Raw genomic sequence first — 13673 nt, 5'->3', positions numbered from 1 at the left:
CGTCCTTAACCCCTGTGTTGTTCAAGGGTCAACTGAACGTAAATTTCTAAAAAGTGTAAACTAATTATAGAGACAGAAAACTGATTGTTGGCTGCTTAGAGGGGAACAGGGCAGGAGGACAAAGGAGCCAGGGAGATTTTTGGGGTGATGGATGTGCTATCTTGATCGTGGTCATGGGCTCCTGGGTGCTTGCATGTGTCACAACTCATCCAATCACACACTTCAAATAAGTGCCATTTATAGTGTATTGATTACACCCAATAAAGCTGTTTAAAACAAAGCATGTGGATTATGAAAGGACTCAATTCCCCAGGAGCACAACTTTTAAAAACCTCTTGCTTTCTTTTCAAAATGCCCAGTCCTCAAGTCCAGCCACCAAGTTCCTCGGATGCCACTGCAAGGAGATGGCTGGGAATCTATGAACTTGTCTGTGTTCAGAGGTGCCAGGTGGTGCCGCCCACCTGATCGTCCCCCGGAAACTATGAGAGGTAACTGCAGGATGTTCCTGGGCAGCCCCACAAGGCTGTGGAGGGTGGGTAGTTTATGCGCTTCCAAGCCTAGTGAGAGAGGCAGGAGCCCAAACTGTAGATCTGCACCTGAATCACGGCCACATGAACGCACGTGTGTGCTTGTGAACATACGTGTACAAATGTGAGCACACGTGCAGACACGGACACGCGTGATTGAATACACTCTCATACGACCGTGCTCACACATGCACGGACACAAACGTGGACACACATGCACAAACAGAATTTCATTTGAACACACCCACACTCACGTGCATGAACACACACACGCGCGCAGACCCAGGGCTTCGGGCAGAGCCTGAACCTCTGTGACATGCACTCGTGGAGACACGGCTCATGAGAGCCACAACTTCTGGGGGCACGTTCCAGCTCAAGGACCAGGGGCTTTGGATGGTCTCACGCCCAAGCTGCCTGGATGCAGGCGCCAGAAAGGTCACAGGGATGCACCTGCTTTCTCCGCCCAGCGGACACCTAGCTGGGCTGAGCGAGAAGCCATCGGGGCCCAACCACGTGATCTTGCTCACGGGGCCTCTGTTACCTGCCCTGACAAGGGTCTGGTTGACGCTTGGACAGGCTGAAGCCTGTGTGGCCCGCTGAGCTCTGTACTGCCCCACATCCTCCAGGGCTTGCTGATCATGAGGCACCCTCGGAGCCCATGGGGGACTTCTGCAGCTCTGGGCCCCTTGGTGGGAGGAGCAGGTGACTCCATACTCTTGAGACAGGGGGTCATGGGGGCAGTCACAGGTCCAGCCAATGCACACCCCACCCCCAGGCCAGGAGGAAGTACTAATAGATAAGTCTTGCTCAAGGGGCCTGTTGACCACTGGAGCGGCAGGGAACAGCCCGCCAAAGAGAAGGGGTGGGGCAGGGTGGACACCAGCTGGGGGCCCTCACAGGAGTCCCCGCAGGGCCCACCTGACCCACCCTGCAGCAGCTGGCCCTCCAGTCATCATAGCCCACCCAGGCCCACCACATTTGCATCCTGGGAAACTCCACCCTGCACCTGCCTGTGGGGCCCTCCCCACGCCCAGCCGGCCTCACCTGGTCCTGCTCCCCAGGGAGCCTGCACTCTCTTCTCAGAGTGGCTCCCTTTTCCCCCTTCCAGGGGCAGGACCCTCCCACTGAAATAGCTCATGGGCCTGAAAACCGGAGACACTAGTAAATCCTTCTCCAGTCCAGGGTCGAGTTCCCTCCTGGCTTCCACGCAGCCTGGAGCTGGCCCTTCCTGCTCCCACCCGTCCCTCGGTCCGCTACGCCTGCATGCAGTAGAAACCACTGCTCCCCTCTCCAAAGATGCCACCAAGCTCCTGCCAATCATGCCTTTCCTGGTCCTGCTCACTTGCTCTGCAGCCGTGGGGATAAGGTGTCACCTGGACCTGCCCCTGGAGCCCATCCACTCTGTTGCACTCCCCCATCAGGGGCTAAGCTCGCGCCCAGGGACGCCCACCCCACCTCCAGCCCCAAACACCCAGGGTGTTTGTTCCCTGCTCCTCCCACTGACCACATCCTGTCTGCTGTCCCCAAAACAGCCTTCTCTTCTCACCAGGAGGTCAGGAGGGCCCCCGAGAGACCCCCGTCTCCATCCTCTGGGCCACTGCAGGGCAGCGCCTGGAAGCATTGCTCTAGGTGTGGGTGTCCCAACACAGAGCCCCTCGGGGACCCCCTCTGGCCAGCCCTCAGCCCCTGGCCATCAAGGCCCATACAGCACAGCCCCTCTCTGGTAGATTGGCTGTTGCAGGGAGCAGTTCTTGGACATACGCTGGCTGTTCCCCACCCAGCCAGGCCCAGGCTCGCAGGCCCCCTCCAGTCACGGAGAAGCTGCCCAAAGCCCCCAACCCACAGGGGGAAGTCTGCTTCCCCCAGCCCGGGCTGCATCCCCATGAGACACTGACCAGGCCATCACCACGGGCCTGGCACCCTGCCCTCCCCCCTTCCCTCCCCTGCATCTCAGACGGGGGCCGGCCCCAACTGCTGCCTCCTTCCGGTGCCATCCGTGTCCCCTGTCCTCGTCCTCAGGTTGGAATGCCCCTCGGACCCCTCCACCAGATCCCAGGCAGCTCTGTTCCCAATGCGGATGTACCCTCTTAGACCCAGAGACTCCTCATTCTACAGGTGGCACCACTTGAACCTACACACTGGGCTGATCTGATCCGCTCTACATCCTCACTATGAAGGCCCCTGACCCCTTCTGCCAAAGTGACTTCCGGAGAGGCCCACCCAAGTGAGAGGTCTGCCCGGAGTAGCCTGAGAAGTGCTGCCTCAAAGCATCCTCACTGGCACCGAGGATCAATTTTTCTCAACCCATGGCCATCAGTGGGCACAAAAGAGCATTTTGTCACTTACAATCCTCTGTCAGCCTGGGTTTTTTGAGAATTCACTGTATTCAGTAATGATTTTTCTGTTTCTGGAAGCTGTTCATGTCAGTTGCCCTCTTTTTCCCACTGAACCATGCCTACCTATCTCATTGATTTGGAGGCACTCTTTGTATAGGAAGGGTATTAACTCTGTGACGTCCGATGAATCTAATTCATACAGATTTACTCTTGCGTATGGTGTTTTTTGATACAAATACTACATTTTCCAGGCAGTCATATCTGTGGGTCATTTCTTTCGTGATGTCTATCGCACATTCCCCTCTTAGAGCTGATGAACATGGAACCACACTCTGTATTCCCCTCCCTCCCTGGACTTACTCTTTACATTTCAGTCTTTATCCATCTGGAAATTATACTGGAGGGTGTGAGTTTCCTAGGGCTGCTGTGACAGAGTACTATAAACCAGGTGGCTTAAAACAAGAGAAATATACTGTCTTGCATTTCTGGATGAGTCCAAAATCAAGGTGTGGGCAGGGCTGGCTCCTTCTGGAGGCTCTGAGGATGAAACCGTCCTATGACTCTCCTGGCTTCCGGTGACCCTTGGCTTGTAGGTGCATCACTCCGATTTCCTGGCCCAACATCACATGGAGGCCTTCTCTGTCTCTGGGTCCTCCCCTCTTTTTATAAAGACACCAGTTATTGGATTCAGGATGAAGCCACCCTGAGATCTTTATATCCGCAGACACCTTATTTCTAATCAAGGTCACATTCTGAGGTTCCGGGTGGAATGAATTTTGGGGTACACCAGTCAACCCGGTACAGTATGGGAAGTGCAAGGAGAATCCAGATGGTCTCCAAAGAGTGAAGCAACTGTTTTAATGCTTTTTCTTAAAGAATCTGTCTCTCCCCAGATCAGGGACGCTCCTTTGTTAAAGATCATACGTTAAGTTATGTTACACAAGCGGGTCTGCCTCTGGGCTGTTGATAACTGCGTGGTGCCATACTGTGATTACTACAGCTTCAGGGGATGTCCTTAAACAATGACATCTCTCTTGGAGGAGGTCAGATGTTTTCTCTGGCTTCTAAGCACGCCTTCCTCATGGAGTCTTAACAGAGCCTGAGACCTGGAAGCCAGTCATGTTGTGGCTTAAGGTCCTTTCCACAAGTGGATGTGAAACCTGCACCCCAAGAATCCCCAGACTGTGTCTGGAATGAAAGGAAGCAGGTCTGGGACTGAGGAACTGGGGGCCCTGGGTTCCCAAGGGGGATAGTTCGGCGAAGTGGCAATTGCATGCTGTAGCCGCGTGTTGGGGGCAGCAGGTCCTGAAAACCCGTGTGTCCGTCTTTGAGCCAAACAGTCTCTTCAAATGCTCCGAAGTTAAAATGCCTGTTCTGCCTTCTGACTGATGCTCACGGAAGCACACGCAATGTGATCAGGAAGCAAAACCTGTCCCTAAACTGATAGGATATGTCTACCTGGAACTCATTGGAGAACTATGCCCTCATCACAAAATGGAAACCAATCTGGCAGTCTATAAAATTCCTGTATGAAAGAGCCAGAAAGGTAGAAAGAAAATGCCCATCAAAGGATGAGTGGATATGGGACTTCCCTGATGGTCCAGTGGTTAAGACTCCGAGCTCCCAATGCAGCGGGCCCGGGTTTGATCCCTGGTCAGGGAGCTAGATCCCACATGCATGCTGCAACTAAGAGTTCGCATGGTGCAACTAAGAGATCCCACATGTCACAAAGAAGATCCTGCACGTGGCAACAAAGATCCCAAGTGCCACCACTAAGACCTGGAGTAGCCAAAAAAAAAAAAAAAAAAAAAGGATGAGTGGATAAACAAAATATGGTCCACCCACCCAGTGGAATATTACTCAGCCATAAAAAGGAATGAAGTGCTGACACACCCTACAACGTGGATGAACCTCCAAAACGTCATGCTGAGTGAAAGAAGCCAGATACCAAGTATGATCCCGTTGACGTGAAACGTCCAGAATAGGCAAATCCACAGAGACAGAAGGTAGATTAGTGGTTGCCAGGGGCTGGGGGAGGGGGAATGGGAGAGACTGCTGATGGGGACAGGGTTTCCTTTTGGGGTGATGGAAATGTTCTGGAACTAGATAGAGGTGGTGGCTGCACATCACTGTGAATCTAAATGTTACTAATGGCCAATCTTCTGTGCACGATAAAATGAATTCCCGCTGAAAAACCTGAACATTGAAAAATTAAAAAGGCTTTTGCAAACGCCATACTGGTGTCCTTTCAGCGCTTGGAGGGGATGTGAGCCTCAGTTCAGGGCCTTTATCTCATGCTCTCAGAGAAAGGAGGCACAGGGAAGAGGGGGAGGCAACCAAAAATTCGGCCCCTTGGGGTGAGTGGACAAATGTGAATGAGCCGCTCTCAAGGCCTGGCCAAGGTCTCATGCGTGAAAAAGTGAGGTTCTGCCGATCAGCTTGGCGAATGATTTGGAATTGACTGGAAAATAAGGAGGACGCGGGCCTCCAAAAAGTGTAGCATAGCCGCTTCGTTTATATAAGGCCATAATTTGAAGCCACATGTTTATTGGATGAAATCATCCTCAAGTTAAAAGGAGAAGGCCGGCGTTACAGCAGAATCAGTTAGGAAACACCGTTTAGAAGTCAGCACGTTTCCACTTTTCCACACGTGTTTCCTTGAGCCTGCTGGGATTTTTTTAGGAAATGATCACATGAAGTTATTGGAAAGATGGACATGCTGAGAAATAGCTACAAAAGAAGTATGTTTCTCAGTCTTGGCAGTTCAGAGCTGGAGAACAGCTTAGGGTTTAGGTTGGGTGAGGGGGGGATGCGGCCACAGGCCACGGAACGTCCGGAGCCCCCAGAAGATGGAAGGGGCAAGGAAGGGTCTCTCCCCGGAGTCTCTGGAGAGTCACGGCCCTGCTGATGCCTTGGTTTTGGACTTCTGGCCTCCAGAGCTGCAAGGGAATCAATTTCTATTGTTTAAGCCACTCAGTTTGTGGTACCAATTTACGGCAGCCCCAGGACACGAATCCAGGGGTCTGGTGCAGAAGATACTGGATGCTCTGATTGAGGCCATGGTCAGGAACGGTCACCACCTCTCTTTTGCCTTACTTAAATATCCCTGGAGAAGCCCATCCCAAACACCCTCTCATGACTGTCCCTTACTTCCCTAATTCGTCCCCCTAGGCCTTCCAGTCTGGCCCAACCGGTCTGAGTCCCAGAGAAAGCTCTTCCTCCAGGCAAGTGCTGGGGCAGCCTGGTCCATTCACCTGTCCCTGAGGCTGATCCCTCTCCTTGGGGTCTGCGGCTATGTCCCCAACGAGGCTGTCTTCTTTCAAAGTCTGTCCAGTCAACAAATGTTTCTCCACTGCCCACACCCCACCCCGGGCCAGGCCAGGCTGGCAGCAAAATAGAGTAAGAATGTGGCAGTGTCTGGCCTTTGGGGAACTTGACAAATCAACCCACCAGAGAAGAGGCATTTCCAACAGCAATAGTGCTTTGGACAGGAAAAATGCAGTGTGTTCATGCAGCAGTTCTCAATGGGGTGGGGATTGGGGGGGGGCAATTCTGCCCTACCCCATGGGACAGTAGGCAATGGCTGGAGACATATTTGGTTGTCACCACTGCGGGGGGGAGGGGAGGTACTTCTGGCATCTGGTGGGTGGAGGCCAGGGATGCTGCTCAACACCCTACAATGTGCAGGACAGGCCCCCACAGCAGAGAATGATCTGGCCCTGGACGTCAGCAGTGCCGTCATGGGGACAGAAACTGACCAGAGCAGGGTGGTCACTTTGGATTAAACAGGAGGCAGGGAGGTGCTGAGAGGAGATAGCTGCCGAGGCCTTCGCAGTGAGACAGGATGGATGGGCTGAGCTTGGAGATGGCGGCCCAGGCGAGGGCGGTGAGCGCCATGGGCAGGGGCAGCTGGGGCTGGCCTCAGAACAAGGGGACCAGTGTGGCCGGCAGGAGGGGGAAGGGCCGAGGTCAGGAAGGTCAGATCCCACAGGGCCTTGTGAACATGGGAAGGAGTCCGGATTTTCATGCAAGTCTGATGGGGAGCCCTGGCTAGTTGGAGACAGGGAGGACCGAGACATGAGTGACATCAGGAAGGGCAGGCAGACCGGGACGGGGGGCAGGTATTCGGCGGCTCCTGCAGGTGTGGGTTGGGGGGACTGATGGTGGTTCGGGTCAGGCCCATGGGACACAGGTAGGTTCTGGTTACAAGGGGAAGGCAGAGCCGCAAGGCCCTGTGGGGGGCTGGGCTCCGGGTCCTTCCCTGTTGACCATTAGGCTCATAAAGACATGGAAAGTAGCCTGGGAAGTGGATCTGGGCGGGCAGAGAACCCTCTGGGACCCTCCTCTCCAATGACACGGTCCACCTGTCATCATGCCCTGGTGGAAAGCCACCTTGAGAAGCTTACACGGGCAGAGCTGCGGTGACAACACAAAAAAGCCCTGCCTGAGACCAGATTGAACAGCTCCCGGAGAACAAGGGGACACTGCTTGGCTTTTAAAGGCAGTTCAGATCCCCGGGTAGGGCTCTGGAGGCTGCTGTGCCAGCCCGGTCACCGGGGGCTGGGTGTGACGCTTCTCCTAGGGGACACCTGGCAATGTCTGGAGAGAGTTTTGGTTGTGACAACGTGGGGGGCAGGTGCTACTGGCATCTGGTGGGTGGAGGCCAGGGACGCTACTCAACACCCTACAATGCACAGGATGGTCCCCACCACAGAGCACGATCCATCCCCAGATGTCACCAATGCCAAGGCTGAGAAAGCACGCTTTAAATAAATAAGAAAAATGTTTGCACACTTCAGGGTCTCCCCAGGGCCTCAGAGGCACACACGGTGTTAGCATGATTCCAAGCCCATGTTCACCTGACTACACAATATTTAGAAGGAGGGATCAAGAGAGGGCGCTGGCCTTGTGGGGTGACTGCCCCAGCTGTTGGGGCCTAGGGCCATCTGCCCCCGTTCAGGTCACTTTCTCCACTCCAGATACCCTGTTCCTTAGCTTCCCCACCTTCATCCTCTCCTCACCCTGCTAAACCAGGGGACAGACTCCCTTGAGACCACCAGGAGGAAAGGGACCAGCCCCCTGAGGGTCTGTGGGCCAGCCTACACTCTTACACTTTCTTTGTGTCATGCGTTCTGATAAACAGCATCTCCACGTGACAGCCAAGGACTCCGGGGATCTTCCCAAGCAGTGACCTTGGACCCTGGCATGCGTGCCAGGAAATGAAAGCCCCAGGTGTGTCCCCAGGATCTGAGAAGCAAAATCTCAAAGTCTCCTCTGGGCTCACCAGGTTCCGTCCACCCTCGAATGGGATGGAGAGGCTCTGAGAGATGAGTAGGAAGATCGTGGCAAAGCCCCAGACGGTCCTGATGCTGACACTGTCCTGCTTTCGTTTGCGAGAAAGCAGCAGCAGTAGCAATGGCCTTGGAGGCAGATGACCATGCCAGGGCTCTTGGGCCTTCCTCTTCCTCCATCAGCCAGCTCAAGCCAGGCCCAGGCTCCCATCGCAAGCTCGCTGGTGCCAGGTACTTCATGGCCCTCCCCAGGCTGGTAAACTGACTTCCGTGGACATGACTGCTGGCCGGACATCTGTGCTCTGAGAGGAGAGACAAGGGCTATTCCCGCTCCCTCAGTATCCCTGAGAGCCAAATCTGCACCTGGCTTGTTAACGCTTTTTGCGGAATGACTTTCAGATCTTCCAGAAACTTCTTTTGTCTCATCAACTGTGGCAGCAGCCGGTCCCAAAGTCACTTTGTTCCATGAATGGGTTGTTTTTGGACTCCCCTCTTGACCCTGGCAATACTGAGGACACGGACCCCCGTACACCCCAATTATAAACATTGGCCGGCCCCTGGGTGGGCACACACTGTCTCCCAGGCCTGGCTCTAAACACACCCCTTGTGAAGTCCCATGAGGTCTGCTTCTCCTGAGTCCTGTTCTTGCCTCTCTACTGTCATCCCAAGTATAAGGACCTATGCAAGATCTGGAAAATTCCCTAACAGGGCACTTCCAACCTGCCTATCTACCCTAAAATGTTTATTTAAATGAATGAGACAAAACTAAATGAACTTATTCTCTATAAGTACCATTATTTATTGAAAATTCCCTCACTAAATAAAAATGAAATCTGTCTCTTACCCAGTGTTACAGCCTGAATTGTGTGCCCGCCCCCTACCCCCCCAATTCATTATGTTGAAGTCCTACTTTCCAGGACCTGAGAATGTGACTGTATTTGGAGACAGGGCCTTTAAAGAGGTGATTCGGTTAAAAGGAGGTCATTAGGGTGGGTCCTGATCCAAAGGGACAATCGTACACGGACTCACACAGAAGTAAGGTGAAGACTCACACAGAGGTGAAGACTCAGGGAGAAGACAGCCATTGACAAGCCAAGGCGGGAGGCCTGAATGCATCCTTCCCCTGTGGCCTTTGGAAGGAACCAACCCTGCCCACACCCTGATTTGGACTTCTGGCCCCCAGATCCATGAGACAATACATTTCTGCTGCTTAAGCCACCTAGCCTGTGGTACTTTGCTACGGCAGCCCCAGGAAACTTGCACACGCAGCAGTGACAGTCATGAAATGCTTGGAGCTGTCTTCCCTCTTGCACACACAACCCTAAGAAACGGGGCAGAGCTGGGATGTAAACGAATGAGTCAGACCAGGACAGCTTATTCATTGCTCCGACTAAGCCACAGGCCGAACCCTTGAATCACTACTTTATTTATCATCGGGGCTCGGGCTCAGAGTCTCAATGAGGAAATGAGTAGAACCCAAACTCATTGGCTGAGTTTTTGAGACATGCCTAATCTCCAAGGCCCTTTCTGGGCCAACATGAAAAAAAGCAAAGAGGTGAAGTGATGGGCTCTGCACCTCGGCTGGCAGTGCGCTGGCTCGTTGGGGGCCCGGCGGTGCTCAGACAGAGCCCTTTGTTCTGTCCCTCCGACTCCGGGACGAGGGCAGAGAGAAGGGCCTGTCTTGCTCGGCGGGGAGGCCGAGCAGGGGCTGCCTGGCACAGTTGGTTGGGGATGCTGGGTGCACAAAGGGCTGGTGGATGGGGACTGGGGGGAGGGCAGCATCCAGAAGGGGTCAGACGGCCCCAGAATGTGCGGTTTCCTCCCCTGGAGTTAAAGCAGCAATGTCATGGTCGGGGAACAAGCAGAGGAGGACACATGAACAGCAAAACTTAGTCTGTGCTTGAGGACGGACTGGCGTCTGTAGCCAAGAGGGCAAACAGGAGAAGATAACGTGGCTTCAAGAGCCACAGTGATCTGGGGCTACCTCCAAAGTAGCTCTTTGAGAGGAGAATCTGATACCTCTAATCTCGGAAGAAAAGCAACAATTTGTTCCGAGACAAGGACGGTTCCTGCAGAAATCCAGGTCAGTGGGAAGACAAAGAAGAGACAGACAATGGCATCTGCTGTGCCAGTGAGTGATGACGGCCCCAGCTCACCTCCTCTTCCTCCTCTGCTGAACATTCTCGGGGCATGTTCTCTAACTCCCCCTCAGTCAATTCCCAGTGGTGTCTCCTTTTTATCAGGACTCCAGATTAAGAACCGAGTGGATGGCAGAATTCAATTGCTGGCCTCTTTTCCCCACGCCTACCCTTGGCAGCAATTTGCTGGGAGCCCAACAAACACCAAAGACCCACTGAGGCAATGGTGGGCCTGGAGCGGGAACCAGATTTTACTACAGAGCAGTGCTCCTGTCCCCCAGGGGACACACAGCCATGTCTGGGGACATTTTTGGTTGTCACAACTTGGGGTGGGTTGTACTATTGGCATCTCGTGTGTGAAGGCCAGGGATGCTGCTCGACATCCTATAATGCACAGGGTGGCCCCACAGCAAAGAATGACCCGGCCCCAGATGTCAATGGTGCTGCAGCTGAGAAACTGCTCTAACAATTTGGTCTTCGCCAAAGTGAGGTTACTAATGATCCTTTGTACTTCTAGAAAGCACAGGGAGACATCTCTGAAGTCGTCACCTGCGTGAGCCTAGTTTCTATATCAAGAAAATAGGAACTGCAATCCCCTTGCTGCTGGTTGGCAGAATAAAAGAGTTGGGTATAAAAGCGTCTATCACAGAAGATGCTCAATAAAGTGCTGCACATGGACGTGCTTATGTGGTTCCCTCTTCCCCACTTGGTTTAACACCTCTATATCCTTCAAGGTTTGGCATAGGGCCAGCCACCTCTCCTGAGGAAACTTGCTGGAAACCCCCATGCCCTGAAGCTTGTGCTGGTCGTTCCTGATTCTGTCCCCACAACTTCTTGTGCCACCTCTGTTGCTGCACTGACCAACTACTCTGAACTCCATTATTCCTGTTGCGGCGGGCGGCCCACTTAGAATGTCCCTCTCCCAGGGCACAAGGGCTCATCTCTGCCCCTGGGACCCAGCCCACAGCACCTTGCATGATCAGCCCTTGCTTCACTGAATTCTGGGTCCACCCAAGACACACAACTTCAGGGAGACAAGGAAAGGGAAGCGGCAGGTTAATAAGCCTCTGTTGGGGATAGAAGACGGATCCTGCAGTGAAACAGAATGGGGAGATTCCCAAGTCCCCACCTGCTTCACCAAGTCACAGGCCTGGACCTGAGGGAGGGTCTCACCCAGGGATTTCCAGCCAGAAGGATGCAGCTGAAACCCTGGGAACAGGTATGATGTGCAAAAGCACATTTGGCACTGCAATTTCCCACGTGAAAGATAAGGAAGCAGTAAGATAATCATATTTGGATATAAAATGTAGGACGGAAAGCCCAAAAGTGGATCACCGTGGTAGGGATTCACCTGTTGGGGGCTGCATAAAACTAGAGAGGGCTGTGTGCTAGAGACCCCAAGGTTGGGTTTCAAAGTTGCAGAACACTGATTAGGCCAATCCATTCATTTTGCAAGTAAAGAAACAGACAAAGAGACTTGATGGAGGTTAGGACCTCCAACACAAGACCTTCCAAGACAGCCTGCCTGGCCACGCTCCTGGAGGAAGGAGACAACAGCAGGGCTGTGGAACCAGAATATTCTGGTCCAGTTCATGGTGGGGGGGGGGGAGGGGGGGAGTGTCCCAGCCAGGGCAGACCCATACTCAGAACCTGCACGAGGCATGACTGTGGGCTCTAATCATGTGTTCTGGGGCAAGTGAGGCTGAGAGTCTCACTTACGGAAGCTTCCATAAGGGCCAGAACATTCTGGAAGTGAAAGGGGTGGTTATCTTTCTGTGGCCCTCTTTACATTCAAGCTATCCAGACTCGTGTCCTGAACGCACTATAAACCCAGGCTCCCTGGCCCTTCTAGCAGGTCCCAGACAAGGATCCCCAGGGTCAGGAAAGAAGAGAAATTAATGCTGATCAAAACGGTTGAGAGCAAGGCCCTCCCCAGAGCCAGGCCCATCAGACAACTTTCCAGCTGCCCATGTCACCTCCCACTGCTCCTGGATGCCTTGAGCGTTAGGAGACTCCAAGACCAGAACATACCTCAGGAAGGTAGGAGCTGGGACCCTCCAACTGTAAGGCGCAATATCCCCACCAGCTCCCACCTCAGACAAAGAGGTGTGGGAGAGGCTTTCCCTTAAAGACTCCTGGCCTACAAGGCGCCTGCCTGCGGCTACCGTGCCTCTCCCAGGCTGAGCTCACAGCCACCGGGGGACAGATTTCCTGTATGTCGTTTTACCCATTTAAGTCCAAGGATGCAACTCGGAGGAGGTGGTGACAGCCCAGCACATGCGGCTGTGTGCGTACCCACCCCCGCCCCCTCTGAAACCCAGTTCCGGCCCCATAGCTGGGGTGGGGGGTGCCCAAGAGCTCCTTCCTTGCTCCCTAGAACCCCCAGACTCTAGCCAGTCCGCTCTTAGGAGGACAGTGCTGGGTTTTCAAGTCCTGAATACCGCCCAGAAGGCGCTGAAACTAGCCTGGGTCACCCAGCAGTTGGGGGTGAAGTCAGGGATAAGATGAACCAAGAGGGTAAGACGGGCCCCCAAATCTCCACGGTCTGCACCCCAATGTCTGAACGGGGCCATTCTAATCCTTTCCTTTCCTCCCCTCCTCCCCAGGCTATCCCTGGACCAGACTTCACTTCTTGCCATGGCTTCTACCCCCCTTCTGCCTCCCCTCCCATCCCCCATTTCCCCTCTTACCAATTCGGCCGGCCACCGCACCAGTGGATTCAGAGCCCCTCACATTTATCGAGTACTCACTGAGTCCCAGGCGCTGCCCTCCCTCAGGCACCATTCCCCTACCTCTTCACCGTAGGCAGATGCCCCCCAGGCCGTCCTGCACCGTTCCCCCCCAGTCGCACCCCAGCTGTTCCCCCACCGGCCTTGCTCCTCTCAGCCCCCAGCCTGGGCCTCTCAACCCCGCCTCCTTGCTTCTCCCCCTCCCAGCCCCGTTTCCTGCGACCCCCCAACTACCACTTAAGCCACGTCCTCTTCAGAGAAGCTGCTCAAAGCCACAAGATCTGCCTCCACACCGCCCAAAAACTCCCTCACCAGGCCCATCACATCAACTTTCTCCTTCATCGTCCCGTTCCCACTCCGTCTCCTGCAAACTCTCCACGACCCCCAAGCTCGTTCCCGCCTCCTCGACCCCTGCTTTCGCGCCCCCCCCCAACTAACCCTTAGCCCCGTCCCTCTACAAGGCAGCCCGCCGATGCGAGCTTCGAGATCAAACACTCGACCCGCGGCCGCCCGGCACTCACCTGGGCCTTGGCCGCCGCGCGCCGCCGGTCCCGGCCCGGGTCCCCGCCCGGCAGCCAGCCCGCTGCTCTTCGGGCGCTCCGCCCCACCGCGCCCGCCGCTCCCGCCGCTCCCCCGCGCGCTCCCGCTTCCG

The 13673-nt window shown here is 54.5% G+C and overlaps 1 protein-coding gene across 2 annotated transcripts in view; it reads right to left on the bottom strand.

The window, feature by feature from the left end:
- The window catches only part of MYO9B (myosin IXB), an 88679-nt gene extending 75058 nt beyond the window's left edge, over positions 1-13621 (bottom strand). For both annotated transcript variants that reach the window (XM_067032417.1, XM_067032418.1), the window contains exon 1: positions 13543-13621. The gene's annotated coding sequence lies outside the window, so the exon portion shown is untranslated. The remainder of the gene's footprint in view (positions 1-13542) is intronic.
- Positions 13622-13673: the final 52 nt, after the last annotated feature.

This window comes from Kogia breviceps, chromosome 4 (genome assembly GCF_026419965.1).
Source record: "Kogia breviceps isolate mKogBre1 chromosome 4, mKogBre1 haplotype 1, whole genome shotgun sequence".
NCBI lineage: Eukaryota > Metazoa > Chordata > Mammalia > Artiodactyla > Physeteridae > Kogia > Kogia breviceps.
Note: the sequence above shows the minus strand (reverse complement) of the source record. Positions and strands in the feature narration are given on the sequence as shown.